At 40.6% G+C, this 5835-nt stretch overlaps 1 long non-coding RNA gene across 1 annotated transcript in view; it reads right to left on the bottom strand.

The window, feature by feature from the left end:
* LOC140708470 (uncharacterized) overlaps nt 1-5429 on the bottom strand; it is a 33459-nt gene extending 28030 nt beyond the window's left edge. Inside the window, exon 1 of the long non-coding RNA XR_012088687.2 lies at nt 5358-5429. This is a non-coding gene — a long non-coding RNA (uncharacterized LOC140708470). The remainder of the gene's footprint in view (nt 1-5357) is intronic.
* Nucleotides 5430-5835: the final 406 nt, after the last annotated feature.

Raw genomic sequence — 5835 nt, 5'->3', positions numbered from 1 at the left:
CTAACAATAATAAAAACAGGGAGATGAATAAAATCCTCACAACAGTTGTTGAACAATTTCAGTGGTGGAATGTATTCCCTACTTAGCTCTATTCAGCTGTCATCAAATCCAGCATCCTCAATACCTTTAGAGGGGAGAGTGCCTTGATGCTATTTCCATGATAATAGCAACGAAGAAGAGCAGAGGTTCCAGCTCATATATATTAATTGGATATTTTGTCTGCTTTTGCTATTTTTGTTAATCACACGAAATTCTTGCCAGCTAGCAGGGATAACTTGCTCAGCTTTTCTTCATAGCCATCCTTCTAAGGATGCAACAATACAGTGGGGAAATTTGGAATTAATCTGCTGGAATTCCATCCAGGAAATAGGGTTTCCCTCGGTGAATTCACTTTAGCTGACCAGACATGAAAGAGAGAAGAAAATTGGGAATCAGCACCTTTTTGTAGCTTATTAAGACAGCTTTTGCAGTAGCTGTCCAGATTTGCAGAAGGCATGGCTATAGCAGAGCTCTCAACAAGTTGCAAACAAGGGCTGATTGCCAATTTCCTCCATTTATCTTTCTTTTTGTTCTCCTAGCTGGTCTAGTGTAACTTTATTGCAGTGCTGGCACCAATCCTTTTCAAAAGAAAAAAGAAAAGAAAAGGCATTGCTAAGATTATAAACAAAAAAGGCATTGCTAAGATTATAAACAAAGATCTAAATTTCTTTGACTGATTCCAATGCCTTGTAGTTTGACTACTGCACATTTTTCTGCTTTAGCTTAAGTGACCACTCTGCCTGAACCAATGTGAATGTACTTTCTGCCCCCACCCCACCCCGAGAAGATGCTCCAGCACTGGGCAACAAATATTTGGCTTGTGGGGGGACTCAGAGTGACTTGTATGTCATGTGGTCAGTGGAAAATAATGTGAATCTGACCATCCCAGTTCTAGAGCAATTCCTATATTACTTGCCAATGTAATCTTTCCCCGAGTCTGTCTTCTTTCGATTTTTTTGACTGCAGTCTGTATTTGGACTGATGGCTGAATCAAGGTGTACAAGAGCTTTAACAATTTCAACTTCTTCATTGTTAACAATGAAGTTGTGTAGTTCTGTAGTCATAATTAGAGATGGGTACAATACTGATTTGTTTTGATTCCTGTTTCATCAGGGTTGATGAATCAGAAATTATAAATTAATGATTTTTTTCTGATAAATCAATAAATCAATTTGTCAATTTTTTTACTTTAAAACCTCATGAAACAGCCCCCAAGTACCTAGAGATACCAAATTGGCAGGGAAGCTTTCCCTCACTCTCCTCTACAAGATCTGCAAGACTGGTGAAATTTGGGTTTTGGACGTCTGAGTTATACACCTACAAAGAACCCCCCCCCGGAAAGTTTCCCCAAGCACCTAGAGACACTAAAATCTCAGGGAAGTTTCCCCTGACTCTCCTCTACAATTCCTTCAAGGATGGTGAAGACTGGATTTCAGACATCCAAGTTATACACCCACAAAGGGGGTCCCCAAGGGAAGTGCAGTTTAGCAACTGGCTTGGGGAAGTCCAATCCCACCCAAATTGGGAGATATTGTAGAGGAGAGTCAGGGGAAGCCTCCCTGTGATTTTGGTGTCTTTAGGTGCCTGGGGAGAATTTTCCTGTGGGGGGGGGTATGTGATTTTCAATCACATACTAGAGTTGAATATTCATCTAAATATGGCTCATTAAAGCTGAATCTTTTACCTGGATTCATCAACTATATGTGTCTGGCTACTGCATTTATAGATGTGGTGGTGAGCATCAAGCTGTACACTGACAATTTCACAGTTTATTCAAAAAAATATTTCATTAAGAGTCCATCTGAGTTGGTGTAAGTATACAAATGTAAGTGTGAAATGTGAATGAAAACAGCTTCCTGTACAATACACGTGCATTTATCAAGAAAGTGGTGACTGGCTGCCACTCCCTGTTGGGTGTATCTTTGATGGCAAACCCTGGTTTTTCTTCCATGTTGTGTGAAAAATAGTTATTAGTGGAGTCAATAGGAAGAGATGCAGTTTAGGTTCATCCAGTGGTAGAGTATAATTTGAGAGCTGGTTATAATTTAGTTTTTCACAGGTGTTGCATTTCAATCTCCTGGCCTTAATTATTAAGCACTGTTAAATCTCTGCATGACATTATCTTATAGCAGAACACATTTTTATGCTTATTGCCCTAACAGTTATCTAAAGTCATAAACATTCTTTCTAAAAACACTCTTCTATTTAATAGTGATATTGCCAGATGTGTTACTGAAGCTGCACAATAATGCTTCAAAATGCTTATATTACAACAAGAGCTGCATTTTTATATCTATATTTATATCTGTATTTATAGATACAGATGCATCTATAGCTCTAGATAGATTCAGATATATATCCTGGGGGCAAATTCCCCCCCCCCATGTGTGTAATATAATACAAATGATGCTAAGGACACCATCACACAAAATCTTCTCAAAGATCTGCAGCAAAATACAGCTCAAGTCAAGCACTAATTTCTGGCATACAGCTCAGTGTCTCCTGATGAAATTCACCAGATTTTTAAATGCTTAACTGCAATGAAAAACTAGATTTTAGAAAAGAATAAAATGTAATTTCGTTTTAAAAGAGTGATTACTTACAGCTGGGGTGGGGACAATATTGAAAAGCAAGTCCCACTACTAGAGATGGGGACAAATAAAAAAAATGGCAATGCATTTTGATCCGATATTCATCAAGGTTAGCGGATCAATGAATACAAATATACAAATATTCAATGAATTGATGGATCGCTCCATCAATTCATCTGCACTTTAAATGGCTATAACACTGGTCCCTGAGAACCTAAAGACACCACATTTGCAGGGAAGTGTCCTCAGACATTTTTCTACAACTCCAGAAAGTTTGGTAACATTGGATCATGGACCGCTGAGTTATATAGCTGCATTTAAGACACCCCCCAGGAAAGCTCCCCCCAGGTATGTAGAGACTGTAAAATCACAAAGGAACTTCCCATGTCTTTCCCCAACATGTATGCCAACTTTGGTGAAGATTGGATATCGGACCTCCAAGTTATTCACCCACAAATTGGGTCCCCCCAGGAGAGTTTACCACACGGCACAGAAGCCCATGGCATTGAGGGAGTTATATTTGGCCCCTCCGCAGAAAGAGAGGTCTTCTTTGGCACCGAGAGGCATGCATGAGGCATTCAGTTTGTCTTCAGCAACATTACATTTGCCAGTGAAGTAGAGTTTGCCCTCAGGAGGACTGGAGGCAAGGAGGTATTTGGCAGCACAGCAGGCTTTTTGGTTTTGTGGGGCACTGAGGAAGTTGGCAGCAGCAAAGTGGTGTGTGCTGCCCCATCGGGCACTGAGGAAGTTGGCAGCAGGAAAACAGGCTCTTTTGGCCCCATCGGGACACTGAGGCAAAAGGCAGCAGAGCAGATTCTGGTCTTCTTCAGCAACATCAGGTTTTCCTGCAAAGCAAAGGTTTTTGCCTCCAGGAGGCAATTGAGCTTGCTTGCAACTTCCAACAGCACCAGAAGCACCATCAGATGAACAGGGTCGGTGCTACTAACAGCGGTTAATCCATGGGGCCTCAGGGCTGTCAGAAACAGATCAGCTCTGCAGTCTGAAGCCGGGCGATGGGGCGACAAAGATTCTTGTTTAGAACTAGAAAGCTGAGGATTGCTTGCAACCTGGCTGCTGAGACCGCCTTGATATGATAAAGATAGCCCTCAGAGGTTTGGGGGGTTCTTAGACAGGCCGGCCCCCTTGGCACGGGTTGAAAACCAGATGAGCTCTGCAGTCTGAAGCCGGACGATGGGATGATGAGATGACACCTGGGCAGGCTTTGGGTGGGGCAGAGCCTGGCCTGTCTACCAACGTCTAACTAGACTCGCTGACAAAGAAACAAAGATGCTTGTTTAGAACTAGAATGCTGGGGATTGCAACTGGGCTGCTGAGACTGCCCAGATATGATAAAGATATGATATTGCCAGCAGGAGTACAGGGCCACTGGGCTCTAGTGGAAGATCCAGTTTGTCCCAGGTCCTGCCTACCTACTCATGCAGTAGAAAAGCCTAGGAAGCTGGAATGAACAGTTTTCCAGGAATTTGGAATGAAACCCAAGTGGACTTTGGAGCACCATGTGGGCATGGGACGCCCGGATACAGCCCTTTGCATAAGCAAGCAGGGAGGCAGGGAGGAGTTGGAATATGGCCCAATAAGACAACTTCACCCAGCAGACCCAATTGGCAGGAATGATACAGCTCCCACTAAACTCATTCCGTATACAGTATTTCTCAGAAAATGTCTAACTTAACTATGGTGACACATGACTTAGTTACATCCCATTTAGATTATGGTGACAGGTGCTATATGGGACTTTTTGAGAAGTGTTCAGAAATCCCAGCTAGCTCAGTTACAGCAGAGGCCCAGACTGCCTTATTACATCACATCCACTGGCTATCAGTCCATATCCAGGGCCAGTTCAAAATGCTGGATCTGGCCTATGAAATCTTGGGTCCAGGGTTAGGTTCAGGCCATCTGAAGGAATTCATCTCCTTAGAGGAACCTCCCCTGGCTTCAAATTTTCTGGAGAGGATCTTCTCATATTCTTCCTCCACCCTCACATGGCAGGCCCACTGTGGATAGGAGGGAGATCCTTTTCAGTGGCTCCTCCCAGGCTTTAGAACTCTCTTTCTTGGGAAACCAGGCTGGACCCCTATCCTGTCATCCTTCTGGCTATTGTCGATTTTAAAAGATTTTATCTTCTTTAAAGGCCATTTTGTAAGATGGCTAAGAATGCCTGTATCATGAGAATGAAATATAGGCACACATATGTGGAAGATTAATGTCATAAAGGCAGGGGAATTTTTATATAAGAATTTGGGATGAAGCCTGTGAGTGACTTTGTGTTCTCTTACAAAAACACATAAGAAGCAATCCCAATATTTTCACGGATGTTTCTTGTTAGAATATATTTTATTTGGTATTTCAAAGCTTTAACATATTTAGTTTTTAAAATTCCAAAGAAGAAAAAAGTGAAATATAAGTATCATAATATAATCTTTACTGTAATTTACAGTGTAACTGTACAGACTCTACATTGTTTCTTAAGCCTAATTTGCAAACAACTAGCAGCACTAAACACTGACTTTAAACATACAGGTTGCATGTATAGCAGCACCTATATTTATAAGTGAGTATACATCATATGTATGCTGTTATTTCCTAATATTTCTTTGTCCAAAAGTACTATTTTTAAAAAGATGGAGGAACACAGAGGTCAGCACAAACACACAAAGAAGAAAGAGTAGGCAGATAGAGAAAGATTGCACATTCAAAAATACTTACTTGGCAGTAACTCTCACTGAAATTAGTGTGGCTTATTTCTCTATAAACAGCTGAAGAACCTATGAATAGTACTGAAACAGAAAATGGTACATTGTTTGTAAAACGTAGACATGTATTTCTCACCATTCTTTGCAATTATTTTGGATGAATGTTTTATTTTTAAAAGAAGTTGAAGTTTCCATTAAAATAACAAAACAAACAACAGACACAAAATCACAGACAGTTAAAAAAAACACCAGAGTCATCTGGAAAAAAGTCAAGAGCCACCAAAGAACTGAACAATATGATGATGAAAACAAACACACACCGTGTTTCTAAAGACAATAAAATAGAATTGAAAAGAAAAAGGTATGGCTACATTTTTAAGAAGGCATTTTTGGTTTATTTTTACATTTTACATTGCTACTTCAGTTTTGCTTTCACATTCTGCTGTTTCTCTCTCCTTGTCTGGCGATAGTTTCACGTGTTAATATCATTT

Source organism: Pogona vitticeps, chromosome 1, assembly GCF_051106095.1.
Source record: "Pogona vitticeps strain Pit_001003342236 chromosome 1, PviZW2.1, whole genome shotgun sequence".
Lineage (NCBI taxonomy): Eukaryota > Metazoa > Chordata > Lepidosauria > Squamata > Agamidae > Pogona > Pogona vitticeps.
The sequence above is the reverse complement of the archived record's forward strand: the minus strand, read 5'-3'. Positions and strand labels throughout refer to the sequence as shown.